The sequence below is a fragment of the Anoplopoma fimbria genome, chromosome 23 (assembly GCF_027596085.1).
Source record: "Anoplopoma fimbria isolate UVic2021 breed Golden Eagle Sablefish chromosome 23, Afim_UVic_2022, whole genome shotgun sequence".
In the NCBI taxonomy this organism is placed as follows: Eukaryota; Metazoa; Chordata; class Actinopteri; order Perciformes; family Anoplopomatidae; genus Anoplopoma; species Anoplopoma fimbria.
In genome coordinates, this window is record NC_072471.1 from 14,097,995 (window position 1) to 14,115,498 (window position 17,504).

Sequence of the window (17,504 nt, forward strand, 5' to 3'; positions counted from 1 at the left end):
TTCTGTAGCGGGAAACGGAGAGAGAACTGTACCCAGCATGCCGTTCGGCAAATGGTGACAATATGCAAATATGACAAAGGTAGTTATTTTGATTTATTTGTTATCAACTCTAGCTTTTAATTCCTTAAAAACCTCAACAAATGCACTACTTGTGCTACTGTTTAGAGCTTCAACTTACTATTATCTTCATTATCAATTCATCTGACAAATACTTTCTCCATTAAATTGACATCTTGGTCACTAGGTCGCATCTTCAGAAGTCTTATGTTGTCCAATCAACACTTTGTGGTTGGACTTTAAGGTATAATGTTTTACCTCAGCATCTACAAATATTGAACTAACCACTTATCTAGCATCAAGACAAACTTCTTTCGGTCCATCTATTGTCAGATCAGAAGGTGTGGAGGTAGATGTTCTGAAATTGACAAACCACCGATGAATGCACCCTTCTGTATATGCTAGAAAAACACAAACACACCTGCCATAAAGTGGCACCATGTGGCTGTTGGCGGGGAGTAATTTCCCCACTCTGCACCACAGTTGGAGGTACAGTTTGGGACACGAGTTAAAATACACTTTCTCCTTTTGATAGGAAATTTGAGGCTCCACACTCTGACTGGCTGCTGCTCAAAGCACATCACACATGGTGGCACTCCAAATGGGCTCCTGGGCTCCCCCTGCACACAACTGTGTGTGTGTGTGTGTGTGTGTGTGTGTGTGTGTGTGTGTGTGTGTGTGTGTGTGTGTGTGTGTGTGTGTGTGTGTGTGTGTGTAAGACACATTTTCAGGATTTCCACTTCAGAGGATAATGTGAATGAGTCATGGCTCTCTCTCTCTCTCTCTCTCTTTTCATCCAGAGGCAGGCAGCGGAAAGCTAAAAGCTGCCATCCGAGTCACAGAGAGGTCTGCAGGAGAAAAAAAAAGGTACCACGCTAAAATAGTGTGTTAGTATTTTTAGAAGAGAGTTTCCCAAAGACGCTTTAATCTCAAACCAGTCATGTTTAATTTTGATTATATGCCTTTTTGGTCAACTAAAAGACTTAATAGAAACATAGGAAAGTATAAATACCTAATCAGCTATGACGACATGCAATGCAATCTCACTGTTAATGGAAAGTGAAGTACTCGTTCAGGTCAAAGAATATTGATTTCTTTAATACATTTTTCCTGAGGCTTTCAGCTTTGGTATGTTTAGATGCAGCCTCTTTTTCTCTCCGTCATCCTTACCCACAAAAACACCACCTTTGGCATTTCTCCTGGCTCTGAGTCTGAGTGAATCACTTAATTTCTTCATCTTGTCTTCATCTCTCTTCTAATGTCTTACCACATCCGCCTGAAACCCAGTGCAAACGGCCTAATTAAACTTATATTAAACCCTAAGTGACTCAGTCAGCGTTAACAAGGTTGATTATCTCTTGGAAGAAATCCTGTCAATAACAGATTCTGGGCAATATACTATATTTGCTGATGCTTTGATAAAAAAATAAAATAAGAAAAAAGTAAAGAATGAAGACATGCAGCCAATGACAATCTTTTAAGATGTACTTGCACCTTTTTTTCCTGCCAACGAGACACATCACATGGCAGCACCCTTTTCAAGCTTTTACCTGTGCAGCTTTTAAGGCAATTAGCCAGAAAGAACAGAGACCACAGATGACGCAAAGCACAAAGCGCCCCCGTTAGGTGATTACAATGTTGGAGGCATAAATACATGCATTTTACTGAGAAGCAGTTAGCAGTGGTCACATGAGTTTGTGACATGAAGGGATTAGTTCAGTTAAGCTAGGATCTTTTGTTTCTTTTAAATCTATAAATCGGTAAATATCGTTGACATAGCATTTGAATGTCTACTGATTTTAGAAGAATTCCTCTGCGTTTCCGGTGATCTTGATGGGTTATGTCTTCCGGAAATGTTGCGCAAGATATGAGGCATGCATACGTAAGAAAAAGATGGATCCATATGAAGGAAGGCACTGGCTAACAGCTAACAAATGGCGCAAAACATGCCTATACTGGATAGTCTCTAAAACAAATAATAATTTACTGCACTCCAACTTTACCATGTTGGTTCGTTTGGGTTTGCAAATGAGCATCTCGTCATCATTTAATACATTTATGGCAGTCTAGATCCTGTACTACGGAAGAAACTATACCGCACATTTAATCAAAAATGCGATCCGAATCACTAATATACAGTTCATGTGACAAAGCCATCAAACCAGATCATCTTCATGGTTTAATGCATTGCAACCCTCTGCAGTGAAAACCGTGTATCTCCAAATTTGGAGTATTCCTTTCTGGGTTGAGAACGTTCTCTTACTTCTTAAATTAAACAAATCGATAGATTATCTCAAAATTCCATTAAGGCATTAATCTGAAAACAGTCCATATTTTATTAACCCGTGAGAAGTGTTTGTTTTGTAGATACATGCCTACAATTGCAATGTTGTTTTTTTTAAACCACATTGTCTGCAAAGGGAATCACTATTCATGCCAAAGTTTAACCAACTTTACTCCGTCATTTTAAAGTACAACTCCCTTATGTACATATTTATATTCTTAAGCAAAATACTATGCCAGCATCGCCGACACGCTGAGTCACGACCTGATCTCAGAGCGTCTAAGTTGCTGTCAGACCTGGCTTTCTCCTCCCTGTGGGCAACCTATACCAGTACAGTTCCCCGGCATCCAGGCCATGCCTCGGACGCATTTCCTCTGACAGCTGTCAATCATAGCGACAGGAAGTGAAATCTGACACCAGATGGGCGGCAAACACACACACACACATATGCTCCGTTAAGCTAATTTCATAGAGAGTTAAAATTATTTAAAAAATAGGGACAAAAGACAGAGAGATGGTGATGCAGCATCTTTAACTGATATGACAACTCTGTAATTATGTCAAACGCCTGCGAGATGGAAGACACACCTCTGTGCGTTTGCTCACTGGGGAGAGCCACGCGATAACAGCAGAATGGAGACGGTAACCATGGCAACTACTGACAGCCAATTGGGGTGACTTGACTGACTTGACTGACAGTTGTGTGTGTGTGTGTGTGTGTGTTTTTCCACCTGACTCAACGGGCAGGGATTCCATCAGTGTTGTGGTCTCTCCTCCCTAGCTTCACCCATCCTCTCCTTTCACCTCCCCCATCGTCCTCCTTCCCCTGATCTTGTTTCCTATTTCCCCCTTTATCCTCCTCTTCTTTCTCTCTCATCTACAGACTCTTCCCCTCTTATTTTTTGTATTGATGAATACATCTACTGTGCCTTTTGGACTGGCAAGAGATGCCGTGTCCCTGGCATTGTGTTACCTGATGACAGAACAGCAAAACTCCCCCAGGGACCCTCAAAACCCTCTCTCCTGCTACAATAACAAATTGGCTTTTTAGCCCACTGAAGGCGTTTGGAGAGGAGAGGCGAAGAGAGGAGTGGAGAGAAGAGAAAAAGAGAGTGTCAAAAGCAGGGTTAAATTGTAAGAGAAGGAAAGAAAGATAGGGGAAGGAAATAAAATTGAATGAAAGAAGTTAAATAGAGAACTTCACTGCAAACGGACAGAGTTGAGAGGAAGTAACAGTACAAGTGTTGAGTGAAAGAGTTGCAGTCTGGTTAGCCTTCAAAAACTGTATCTTAAAGTTCAAATCTTAAGTTTTTTTTGTGTGTGTGTGTGTGTGTGTGTGTGTGTGTGTGTGTGTGTGTGTGTGTGTGTGTGTGTGTGTGTGTGTGTGTGTGTGTGATTGTGTGTGATTGGGACTGTGTCAACTGCTCTATTTCTGTTGTTATGGACCTCAAGAGGAGGGGGTTTAAGAGCTACAGGACATGGTGGTGTAGAGTATAGAGGCTGTGGCTCATGCTGACCATCTTCTAGGTAATAATTGAGCTATATACAGGGGTGTAGTAGACACAGCTGCAGTGCCAGCAAAGCTATAGCAGTAGTAAAGAGCACACAAGTGGATAAATGACACTTGGATTTTACAGCAGGAGTTGTGTGAAAGTTATTAAAAGGAGGTTTGAATATAGTTTTGCTGTTGTTAAACGCAGCCCACATTTTCTTAAATTCATCTAGACTTCTCTCCATTTTTGGATTTCTTTCGTTTGCTGTGTAGGCACACGAGAAAAACAACTCTTTCTTAAAGAATTCAAGGTAACAAATGGTATGTAACTGATATACAAAGGGCATTTTGTGAGTGAAGTATTCCTTTATGGGTTGTCATTCATTGCCAGACAGTTCTAATTAGTTAATAAGCTTAGAGTTAGTAGTGAAAGGTAACTAAGTACATCTCATTGTCTGTAATTGAGTACAATTTTACAAGGAGGTACCTCCTTTATTTTCATTTAATGGAACTTTATAGTAATTCTCTACTACACCTCAGAGAGAAAAAAATCTTCTATTTGACTATTTTACAGCCTTTCAGATTATTATTAAATATTAAGCCGATGGATCGCAACCTTTTGGTCTTGGATTGGACCTATTTTCATCTATCAGATGTCTGTGTTGTTAGCACATTCACAAAAGAGTGATTTGCCCGCTAAACCTCTAAAATGGCTTCATTTAAATAATTGAGGCCAAAACCGGTCAAATTATCCAATATGACCCAAAACAAGCAGAGATTGGAGAAAATTACGAAAAATGAATACAAATTTATCTAGAACTACACTTTTACTTAAGCAAAGAATCTGAAAATATGATTTGCGTTGATTGCACATCATTTCAGCGGTATTTGTGTTCAGTTCTGTATCAATAAGCCTTAAAACATTGCTATCTGTATGAGTAAAGTGATGTGACAGCAAACCAAATTGCTTCTTTTGGGGATGTTTGGCAAAAAGCCCAATATATATACACATCACATTGGAGGACAGAGGCAGCAGCTGCCTTCAGCTACCTGACATAGCCTAGAGTTTGTATAAGTAGACTTTTGAATGCATCCCAATACCATTAGAACAGATTTTTTATTAATGTTGCAGTATAGGTTAATGTGGCTTTATAAATTAAATTTCAGAGGAAGGCAGCTTCATCATCATAATTGAACCAGTTATCCTGACCGTTGCCATCGAATGATATTTATTCTAAGTGCTGGTTTTCATCCAAAAATGTAATCTCATAGTTTTATGACACAGATATGTATCACTCTGGTTTGGTATTTCTGGTCATTTATTTGAACTGGCTGCTCTCGAGCCTGATACATGATGTGCTGTCTCTTCATCTCCTTTCTTCTGCTTCACCTCGTGCTCCATCAAACATCCTCTCTCTCTGCTTGAGCTCAATATATTCTCCACCGCTTTTAAATCGTTACTCCACTTTATTACTGCAGGATTTCCAACTTGTCTACTCGTCTCCTGTCCTGTCCTCTTCTCGGGGGAAAAGGGGTTTTCTCAGTGAGAGCCCAGAGCGTCAACTCCTGTCTTCTGTTTGATTTCATCTCTCTCTCTCTCTTTCTCTCAGTCTGTTTCTCTCTCAGTTTGACCGTGACCTGAATAGGCTCTGTGGAGACTACACCGTCTCACTGAACTAGATACATTTACACACATGTAGATACACGCAGAGAAACACATAGAGCAACCTGGTAGGTCCAATATTGCAGATCTAATAAACCATGGACGCATCTACTCAGAGAACGAGATAAAGACAGCAGTGCTATAGATAACGCTGGGTGGAAGACAGTGTATTTCTGATGAAGTTACTAATCTAGATTAGAGTCCGTGTGCGACTGCAAACACCAGCAAAAGAGAGACGCAGTTCACTACATGATCATGATCATCTCAGGTCACTTTTTCATGTGATAAAACCTCCCCACCACCACAGAGAAAACACTGTGGTTGCTACAAATGGGAGAGATGCAGTGCCACAAGGAAAATCAATGAATATCTTAAATGATTCAAATCCATCAGAATGGAAACTAATCTGCGTGAAATGGCAGTCAGTGGACTGTGGAAAGAAGAATATAAAATATATGTGTATATATACAGAAATTGAATTCCCTATGCACTTTATTTCAACACCTGTTAAAGGGACAATAGATAAAATGCCTGCTGGCATACAACAACCTTGATACCTGGTCTGTTTTTGGAGGACTCGCCAGCTATGTCAAAGTCACAAGGACTTCAGTTGCACAGAGGTAAAGAGGTAATCAAGATAAAGTCATGAGTTCTTCAAAAATAATTTAGGGTATGATTATACATAAAAAAGGTAGCATATCTGCCACAAAACATACAAAACTATCATAGTTGACTATTCAAATGTTTTCTTCACTATTCTTGTAAAATTGCTGGCACTACATAAACTTTTGTGTTATTACATGAAGCACCCAATCATACTGGTTTGGACGTTTGAAGTAGCCTGATTCATAAAACACCTATATTACATTATAAATTTAAGTGCAGTCTCAGATGAGCAGCCACACAGAGCCAACACTAGCACATTACACCAGACACTCCTGTTCCCCTAGCTTCTTTTTTTTTAAACTATCGTTTATCTCTTTTCTTTTTAAGGTGACGATGATCTGTATTTGTGGCCTTCATTTCTCCTTAGGGGTTCCTCTGAACGTTTGTGAGAAAATACGCAGAATAGAGCCATTTCCAAATAAAAAATATGACTCATATTCTTAGGAGGAGTCAACTCTGAGAAACTGTCTTTTGCCCTCTGAGGTACAGACCTGCAGATCCACAAAACCACGGCGAGCTGAAAGCAGCTAAAAGCTACAAAAAGCTTCAGACTGGAGTGTTGACGCTGAGGGGGCCCGACAGAACAAGAAACCCTTTCACGTCACTGGGAGTCCTCTGTTTAAATGTTGAAACCCAAGAATACTGTTAAATGGAGCTTTAAGGGCTAGTTACGGCGGTCTAACACACCTCATATATTATGCAACGAACGTAACGGACAAATCATACACTAGATTTAGAAAAAGAGAAAGGTTTTCCTCTCATCACGTAAAATGTCTGTTAAAACATTATTCCTCTGATGATATCTTGAAAGTCCTTCAATTCGTGTCCTTTTAATGTCACATTCAAAACATTCTGACTTCAAGTGAAGTGTTTTCCAGTTGGGATCTTAAACGTGCCGTTTTTTTATCAAAGACATTGGTGTGTATTTACATCCAAACAAAGGTTCTATTCTCTTGGCCTTTCATGCACTTCTCTGCATCACATGCACCACTGCAGGACTCTTCACTGAGCCCGCGTGTTTGTGTGTTTGAGTGTGTGTGTGTGTGTGTGTGTGTGTGTGTGTGTGTGTGTGTGTGTGTGTGTGTGTGTGTGTGTGTGTGTGTGTGTGTGTGTGTGTGTGCTTAGTAGCAACAGGCCTGGAATATTCTTAGAAACATGTCGAGCGAGAGGAGACAACTGGGCATGCTCAGATGTTCTCAACAGGTCGCTGAGCACAATGCTACAGGTACCCGCATCTCTTCTTGTTCTTTCTCTCATCTCTTTCTCCATCACCTCATTCCCTCTGCTTTTTTCACTGATCTATCCAATTTGCTACTGACAACCATTTGTTACAAAGCATGAAGAAAGAAAGGCACATGCTTTCACAACCCCCCCAATATCTCCCTCACACACACACACACACACACACACTGAAGGGGAGCATCAGCAGCTTGTATTCTCTCTCTGCTTCTCTAAGAGGGCTGCCCTAATTCTTCTTGACAAGGGCTGGGAGAGCCAAGAGAACATCTCAGCGCGCACACACACACACACACGCTGAAATATGCCACCATACAATCCATTTTACAAACAGACATGTGCAACAAAATACACATAAGTCACGGACAACACACAGCCACACATCTGTGCCAGTGGCATTTTACCTTAATTGCCTTTGTCAGCGCTTTCACTGCAGTTCAGTCCACCTCACCCTGTAGTTTCCTCCATCAACACGTCACTGGCCGCCGTATCTGTGTTTGTTACCGCTCAATGCGGACAAATGTCAAATGTTCCGCTCCTTCACAGACACAATAAGACGGACTAAAGGTGAGATAATTACTAAAATATGATATCTGTCTAATATGTTTTTAGAATTCATATATAGTCATACAGTATATGCTCATACTACGATGACAGTAGTAAATGGGACATGTTCAGATGGTATTTGTCAAGTAGTCAAATGTGTGTTCTGTAGCCGTGCATGTGTGTAACAATCTTTGTGAAATGTGTGTGTGTGTGTGTTTGGGGTTTGTGATTGTGTCTGCACATGTCTGTCTGTATGAATAATTGTGCCACAGGATGACGGACAGTGTGTGTGTGTGTGTGTGTGTGTGTGTGTGTGTGTGTGTGTGTGTGTGTGTGTGTGTGTGTGTGTGTGCGAGCATGTTTGTGTTGATGAGGCTACCATGGGCGACGATGAGGACAGAGGAAAAGGGAGGGAGGACGATGGAGGTGTTTCTCTCCGACTCCCCCTCGTACGGTATTAACCTCCAGATCTCCCTTCTCCTCTGTTGCACGTGCGCTGTGGGAGGGTTGTATGATGTTTTCAACCGGACACCGAGTGCATGCTGGTGCATGGGAGAGAAATACACAGGCATGCTTGGATGTGCAGGCCAAGGCTGAGGGGCTTCTACATGAGAGAGAGAGAGGGGGGGGAGACAAGACAGACAGGGAGGCAGTCTCCCTGGAGGAATTCGAACAGCCTCTGTGTTATGTGACCAGGATGGAGATGACTTCATTAGGCCAGCCGGTTTCACCCTCTCCCCTCCGTATCCGTCTCTCTCTGGCTGTGAATGGGGCTGTGAGGGTGATTTACTGTATGTCAAGTAATCTCACTCGTCGAATAGTTTAAATCTGTGTCACACTGACAATCCGAGGGTGTCGCGAAAACGGCAGAGGAAGAATCCCTGATGAGATATAGTCAATTCTCTATCCAGATATCACATCCGAAATGTCAAAAAAACAAAATCTAATCGTGCTGGCGGAGATGTTTTGATTTGTTTTATTGTGGCTTCGTGTCCCGAGGGAGGCAATCTACATCAGAGTGGAAATAAAATGTCAGAGCATCAAACGTGATCGTATTTGTATGTGTCGCTCGTGCTGAAAATGTCACCGGCTGACTGACGGGACGCTCGGCAGCACATATATCTTTCTGTGTGTGTGTGTGTGTGTTTAAGTTATTTTAAATTGTACACATACTGTGCATCGTATGCATGTGTCTGTAAGTGTAGGCCTGTACGCAGTCCAGAAATGCCCCCTCGGGATTGCTGCTCAACACCAGGGTAGTTATTGATGAATTCATTTGCAATTAGGACTCAAACACGTTCTCTGAAGGCCCATGGAGCAGAGCTTTTACCGCTGACCCACAGGTCCAGGGGTAAGGTTCTCAATTATTCCCGAGGAATGTATTCTCAAAAATGCCCTATAAATAATGTCTGCTCTACACACAACTATCTCTTATGCTGCAAAATCAGTATAAAATCAACTCAAAAAAAACTTTTCAGGATTGTCAGTACGAGGGACTGGAAAAAGTACTACATTAGGTAAGTTTCCTATTTTCAACCATCCATTTTTGACTAAGGTTAGCTTGCCTTTGAGAGAGGAGTTTTTATGTGTGTGTCCTTGAGGCCATGTTTTATCACCTGCATTTTTAAAATAACACCACAGCTGTCTCACCTTGAGAGTAAGGTCAGCGAGTACACCTACCTGGTGTGTGAGTGTGTCTCTGTGTGTATTTGACCTTTGCCAGTGACTCGCTCTCCCTCTCCATCAGATCTTTATCAATCCATTCTCTCGCTGCAGCTATACAGCTTGTGACACAGAGCACATAGGGTCTGGTGACTTATGGAGAGAAAGGCACTCTCAATAGATTGTGTATAAATGAGTGTATAAATCTTAACTGACCTGCCTAGAGAAGAAAAACCTGATTACAGAACACACACGAAAACTCTCACAGATGCAGGTAAACACGCTCCGATGGCAGCCAAAAAACACACACTCTGCCTCACTCAGAAGCCGAGGTGAAGTGGGACAGTCGGGAAGACAATGGCGTCAATTTGTGGCAGCTCAGAAAGGGTTTCTTCAATATAGCTTTGTCTCTCTGATTGCCAGCGCCGCGGTGCTTTCATCCAAAAATCATTTGCGCTCCCTGCTGCTCAGAAGCACATGTAAACACACCGGGGGGGGAAGGAAAAAAAGTTATCGGCTGTCGTGTCACTGCGCACACTCGCACACATCCTTTTTTTGTGCTTTTGGCTGGCATTGAACCGGCACACAGTAGGCGACCCTGTCTTCCCTTCAAAGTGATGGTTGTCAGCGGTGTCTTCAATACGATAACCATTATGCGAGTTCTATGGGGCCAGAAAAGGTCAGCGCAATCACTTCCCATAGACGAAGTGGGAGTGAGCGACCTGAAAATAGATAGCTGGTCGCACATGACTCGTGATGTTAAAGGGGCGGGGCTGCAGGGGTTAGTGGTTCACCCCTAAAACCCGGGGCAAAATATAAGGTTTTCTCTAGTTGCTTTAAAAGAGAAGTGACGCTGGAGGGTTTTGTAATGTCAATCAATACAACCAATGGTGTGAAGTCCACAGGGGCCACTGACTAAAATCTGGAGCATGTGGCCCTCAGGCAAGAGTCTAAGAGTCACATCTTAGCTTTACATTATCTCTTAAATAAAAAATACTTTGACACTAAATACTTTGCCGCCAGCAGTGGCTCACAAGGCTCGATGATAAATAAAACATAACGCAGCAAGGAAACACGTAACGTCACATCTGACACATCTATGATGCTCTCTTAGGGATCATTTTTTCAAGATGACTAAGAATGCATTCATAATTACAGCGATGGCCTGGAGTCCAAATGAATTCTGAAATGCAAAGCTTTTCCTTGAATATTGGCTCACTTGTCTAAATTCTGCATCTGTTTTTGTGAGATCCAGCCTAACACAACCTACGTTTATCCATCCTCATTTTCAGCCTTTTCTTGGCTCTGGCCCAATAACCGCGAGTGTCTTCCCTCTATCTGCTTCCCATTGTGAGATTCAACCAAATCACTGTTTGCATCTCGTAGTCTTTATTTCCTTAATGAAAACTATGATTAAATACGTTCACTGAGCACCTTCTCGTCCATGACTAAGACGAGTCGGCACTGCCGTTGTAAACACCAACTAAGACCAACAAGACAAGATTAAAATGTGGTTTTAAAAAAAAAAAAAACATTAACAAAATCGATGAAATCAATGAAATATGATAAACTGTTTTCAATGTAGCAGTGTGGTGTCCTGTGCTGTGTGCGCCATATGGGGACTACACCAGCATCACACAATGAGCACCAAGCGGGACTGTATCAACAGTTTTCATTGACTAAAGCTCTCTCTTCATTTGACTAAGATAAGAATAAAATATCCAGACTTCTAGTCAACTCAAACGTACTTAAAAACATGATGAGGTTGACTAAATATGACAAACACAGGAACATTAGACTCAGGACTTAGATTAAATAGGAACAGCTGTCAATAGCAAAGCAAATATGGAGACAAAAATGCATTGCAGGCAAAGGGAAAAATCAATGTTAATCTTCATTTGCAAAAAGACTTTTGGACCGAAAGATACTGGAAATCTTTTCAGAACAGTCTGCACTTCATCATGACTCAATCAAGATTGAATGGTGTTTGTTTAGACTTATCACAAAGGAAAGGCGACTTCAATCTATTCTGAAGTGTATTAAAGTCATCAAAAATATTACCAGACTTCTGTCTGATTATGTCCAGGCTTTCTCCTGGTGCTTCTGAAATTGAAAGAAGACACTTGGTAACTACGGTAAACTGCTCTTCCCTTTACAGCTCTGGGTGGATAGTAACATATCAGTGCTCATGGTGGTGTAATATTACTTGCATTGTCAATATTACAATGACACATGGATTACAATGCATGCTGATGATTTTGTCCTTCATCTTCTATAGTAAAATATCAAAAGAACATGAGGAATCCTTCATTCCAAAACTACTGGCATCATATCAGCCTTAAAAACCAATGGTGGCCAATAACCTACAATGAGCACTAGCTTGTGAAATACTGTTGGTGTTGATAATGGCCACAATGCTGTTTTTCCTTAGAAAGAACAACTGCAACACATTCCTTAACCAAACAAAGCTATTTAGAACCACAAAAAGTACAAAGTGCAACATGGGAAATGGCAACGAACAAAACACGGTTGAAACGGGCTACAGCGTATTAACTTGAAATATAAATTACTACAGCCAAAGAAATACACCTAGCTCCAGTACATTTCTTACACAACCAGCAAAGCTGACTGAAACTAGTCTTTCCTCCTTCTCTTCAAATTTTTTCCAACAGTATGTCTCGCTTTTACCTTAATATTGGTTGTCTGGACGCAGAGTACTGCTTTGTCCCATTGACACATTGTTAATTGCATTCACCTGGCTGGCATCACAGGTGTAAAACATACCCTGATTAAGACAGCTGGGTTTTCAAGCCTGATTATTTTCTTCAAAATCCATATCCACTTGCCTGATGAATAATTCATGTTATTAAGGAGTCTAGTAGTAGGAGATCATATGCAATCATAAAAGGTTTGACATGTGCTCTTAGTAGTTAGATAGTAAAATGAGGGAGGAAACAGAGGTTACGCACGCTACAGTCTCTTCTCAATGGGAGTCTTTCTCCACATTCAAACCATCAGTATTTGCCAACACATACTGACAACCATGCTGCAAGAAGGGGTTGCCCAAATTTAGACGAAGGCCAGGTTTTCCACTAGTAGGAAGAATACAACCTCTTGAACACAACGACGAGCATATGATTACCTCTCCCTCCGTGTGGGAAGCCGGCATTCTCTCAGCAGCACGGCAGCCTTTGTGTGGAGTTTAGATTAGTTCCAGTGTTAAGTAAACTCTCACCTGTTCTTTTCTGAGGCAATGACTCACTAACAGATACGGGATTCAAAATCTGTCTAGACTTTGTCTATTAGGAAACCAGACATCTTGTAATGTACTGGCAACAAACTGTCATCAATTATTGTACACAATAAATAAGGAAAAACATCCAAGTTGTCCCAAGAGATTAGTCTAATTGATTCATGCCATCAATCTTCAACTTGTATTTTGCATGACAAGCTATATCTGAAGCCGCAGGACTACTAGTGGTTTGAAGCAGAAACAATGACACATTTCTTGAGTGAATCCATTAGGATCACAGCAGTCGCGTGTCCCAGCCTTCAGGCCTGCACAAATATGACCTCGTTTTCAAATTTGGCCTCTTTTCATATTTTTCGAACCAGGCTTTACTGAAATAAGTTAGGAACCATTTGTGTAGACATGGACAAAGCATTTTACGTATATGATGATTATGATTTATCAAGATCAGATTGTTTACTTTTTAAAAGCCCTAAGCCGCCTAATATGGGGAAATGATATGACTTGACATTCACTGAGCAAAATGAGATAAGATAAGATAATCCTTTATTAGTCCCGCAGCGGGGAAATTTACAGGATTTACAGCAGCATAGGGTAAAGTGCAAACAAGAGACATGGTAAAAAAACAAGTATTATGAATAAGCAAATAAGCAATAAAAACAGAAAAGAATCCACAATAACTGAAATATTATATATACAGACAGAATAACTATTATTGCACAGTGTATTTGTATTGCACTGGTTTTTTAGTGTCATGTGTCATGTGGTCTACTGGGAGCAGAGCTGGTTGTGCAAGCTGACAGCAGCCGGAAGGAAGGACCTGCGGTATTAAGCAGTTGCACCTCTGTCTCAGGTTTTCATTTACCCCACAACCAATTTGTTTTGGCAACATGGATGCAGGAAAGAGATGGGTTATATTCTTTAATTATTTCCACCGCTCCACAACAGAGAGAAGGTAGACGAAGAGGAGGAGAGAGTAATTACTGTCAACAGTTCTGATGTTTGCTGACAGTGCTTGGATGCCTGGCAAGACATGTAGAGAGGGAGAGACAGAGAGAGAGAGAGAGAGAGAGAGAGAGTGGGAGAGACAGAGAGAGAAAAACAAGATGTGTCGAGCAGTCCAAAAGACATTGTGGGAAAAAATCTTACTCAAAAACCAGTCCCTTTTTATCGCTCTCAGGGTCATTCGTCAAGCTTGTTATTGTTGTTGCTGCTCTTCTATCATGCTGGTAGGAAATAAGAGATGTGTTGAAGACTAAAAAAAACAAGCTTAAATGAAGCATTCCACCACTCCAACACAACACACATATTTTTGATCCACAGTTGGAAATTAGCAACAGCCAAACGCTGGTGAAATGTGCCCAAAAACAACTGTAATCTGTTGAGTAGCTGGTAGATTGTATAATCCGCATAACCATGGGGCAATTGTCCTCTTAATACAAATATGTCACATGACATTATCTTTCACTCTGACTTCAGACTGAGAACATGATATGAAAAATCACAAAAAAAAATGTCTTCAATGGGGGCGACCTCCAGCTCACCAGAGGAGCGAGCAGCATGTCCAAGTCACACTATTACAAAGGCAATTAAAAAGCCCCCAAAATAAGCTTTCAAATTGTTTAACGCCTTACTTTTAACAATATAAATGTTATATCGATGTTCATGGAATGTTTTTCTACAACCTTTTTTTCCCGTTTTTTCAAAGTTCTCCAAAAGTTTAATACTGTGTAAACTTAAGCAGATGCAAAAAAAAAAAATTGCCTCAAAAAAATACAATCAAAAATTGGCTTTTTTTAATTAAATATGATTTGTACACAACACCATATATTTCACCAGGCATTTTATGTCACTGCAAGCTACAGTCAAATTTTAACCGCTACCAAAACCGTAATACGATTTGGTACTCAGCCTGCCCTTCTCTTACAGATAATAGCAAAACCCACTCAAGCAAAACACACAGATTAAATTACAGCACTTGTACATATATACCTAAGAAATAATAACAGGAAGGTATCAGCCCCATGGTGCTGACTCAATCAATACACATGTATATGCATCATTTTGCTAAATTAAAGTGAGACTCTACTAACAAACCTTCTTGAAATGCCATGAAATATTCTGAGCATGAAATATGAGAAGTAACAACCAGTCTGCTGGCCCGATCAATGACATGATGTCATATTTGGACTTGAGGCCGCTCACAGCAGAGTCCTCCGGTAAGTGCATCAGGGTGTAATTCATTCTTCTGTGAGTGTTCCAGTGAGGGTGAGGGAATAGTTTGTGCGTACTGCCATTTGTATGTGGACCTGCGGCATGTGTGAACATACTTTTATGCATGTGCGCCTTTGTGCGGAGCAGCAGGTAGAAATCGGTAGCGCATTGATCCCAGCTGATACCTCGGGCTCTCCCATCGATCAGCAAAATGTCTCCAGCTCACTGTCTGAGCCGCGCTCTTACTTCATATCCCCGTAGCATCAGAGCATTATCTGAATTAGCTGGAGATGCAGGCTAAGAGCGGAGGATCAGTCAATATTTCTGCAAGGGTTAAGTCACCACCGGCTACACAACAATTACATGAGGAGAGCTACTTCGAATGAGAACATCTGCTGCAAGTTTCTCTCAACCTCTTCTTTTCTATTGTCCCTCTCTTTCACCCCATCCGAAAAAAAACCCATTTTAACAAGCTATTCAGTGTCTTAAAGAGGCTTATTAAGCATGAATATCAAATTAAAAGTGAACGCAAAAGATGATTACTTGTTGGCTAATTGCCTGTTTTAGTTTCACCCGAAACAGGTGTCAACATCTTAAAACCAGAATGCACACCCAAGAGAATTTAGAGAATAAGCCAAACTAACGCATCCTCATTGCTGATTTTTTTTACTCATTTCCACAAGACGCACTCAGACTCAACTCAGTGACCTGTTCAGATGAAAACTTTTTTTCTCGCTCTTATACTAGATCACTTATTATCACTGCAGTCAGAGCAGACAAATTATAATCCAAATAGTCTGATTCATCCATATTGCTTTCACTTCAGCCGTTGTCTCCTCGGTTAAATTTCTCACTCTAACACCCCACAGACACACACACACGCAGAGGGAAACTTTAAAAAAAGTAGTAACCATGGTGATATTGTACACTGCCCTTTGTAGCCACACGAAACATGCACAAACACATAATGTATATGTTTTACGCCCACACAAACACACACCTGGCCGTTACCATGGCATTCCTGCTCTACTTCAGGTTGGAGGTGGGAGGATCGCCAAGACACACTCTCCTCCCCCCCGGGGGCTGGGGAGCCGGGTGACTCAGACATTAGCTAACTCTGGCCAACATGTTCATTTATTCTGCTGGAAGATGACATTGTCTCTCTGTTACTAAGGAGATGCTGCTATAACCTAATCTGAGCGACTCAGGCAGGGAAACTGCCTCTCCTCTTAGATTAGTAGTGTAACGTCATGTAAAGTTTGAGCTTTGAACTGTGGCAGCATCAAATCCATCAATGTCACACTGCCAAAATACTGTATCATGTTCTTAAATAAAACCAAAATTAGAACACTGACATTTGATTTATGGCCTTGATTGTAAAGCACACTTATTAAACCTTATTTTAATTGCATAACTGCAGGGGAGATCATCAGATATGCAGGCAGAATTCAAAGTGCCCTCTGTCAGTTAATCTATCAATACAGATAAACATATACACTGCAACTTATTTTTACACTGACAGTGCCGCTTCAGGGGTGTGGCGCTATAATGTACAGTGTCAAGCTTTCCTTCTTTTTTTTTTCATTAAACCAGTTAATGGAAATCAAGCAGATAGATGGATTCATGTGGCACCTTTAAAGTCAATTCCAATTAATGATATTGGCGAAATAAAGATTTGTTTGTGCGCGCAGGTAACTCATCTGGTTGGGCAGAAACCCCATGTTCCCATGCCGAGTCCTTAATTAAGCAACCAGGGATCAAATCCTACCTGTGGCTCTTTGCTTCATGTCATCCCCTTTCTCTCTGCCTTTTCCAATATATCTGTCCTCCCTTTCTAATAAAGGCAAAATGATCTTTAAAATCCTTTTGGTGTGTTAATGGCAACACAATGCCAAGACGTCTCCACTCTTCTAACATCATTACAATCCGATCCAGGAGCGTTTGAGACATCATATTTGATTAAAAAGAAAGCAACAACAACAACCAAAACCAAAACAAAGCACTGACGGCAGGGGAGCACCGCAACAACCTCAACATGCAAAGGCGTCCCAATTTAATTAATTGCATCTGAGCGTCCATCAGACCTCTGGAAAGGAACACATTCTTCCTAGATTCAGGAAAAGTTACACGAAAATATTTCTATTCAAAAGAAATTGCATAACTGCCGGGGAGATCATCAGATATGCAGGCACAATGCAAAGCGTCCTCTGTCAGCTCATTTATCAATACAGATAAATACATACGCTGCAACTTTTTCTTTTACACTGACAGTGCAGCTTCAGGGGGTGTGACGCTATAATGTACAGTGTCAAGCTTTTCCTTTCTTTTTTTTTGTCTCCATCATAAACATTCAAATGTGTATTTAACAACCTCTCCATGGTGAGATGATAAAAAATAAAAAATAAAAACACAACCGCAGATGTGACGTTACCCA

At 41.0% G+C, this 17,504-nt stretch overlaps 1 protein-coding gene across 2 annotated transcripts in view; it reads right to left on the minus strand.

Annotated features, from left to right (window-relative positions):
• The window catches only part of LOC129112333 (copine-8), a 77,229-nt gene that overhangs the window by 58,640 nt on the left and 1,085 nt on the right, over positions 1-17,504 (minus strand). Inside the window, exon 1 of one of the 2 annotated variants that reach the window (XM_054624387.1) lies at positions 12,295-12,356. The exons of the other annotated variant lie outside the window; for it this stretch is intronic. The gene's annotated coding sequence lies outside the window, so the exon portion shown is untranslated. Of the gene's footprint in view, positions 1-12,294; positions 12,357-17,504 lie in introns of those variants that run through there. 2 annotated transcript variants of the gene reach the window in all.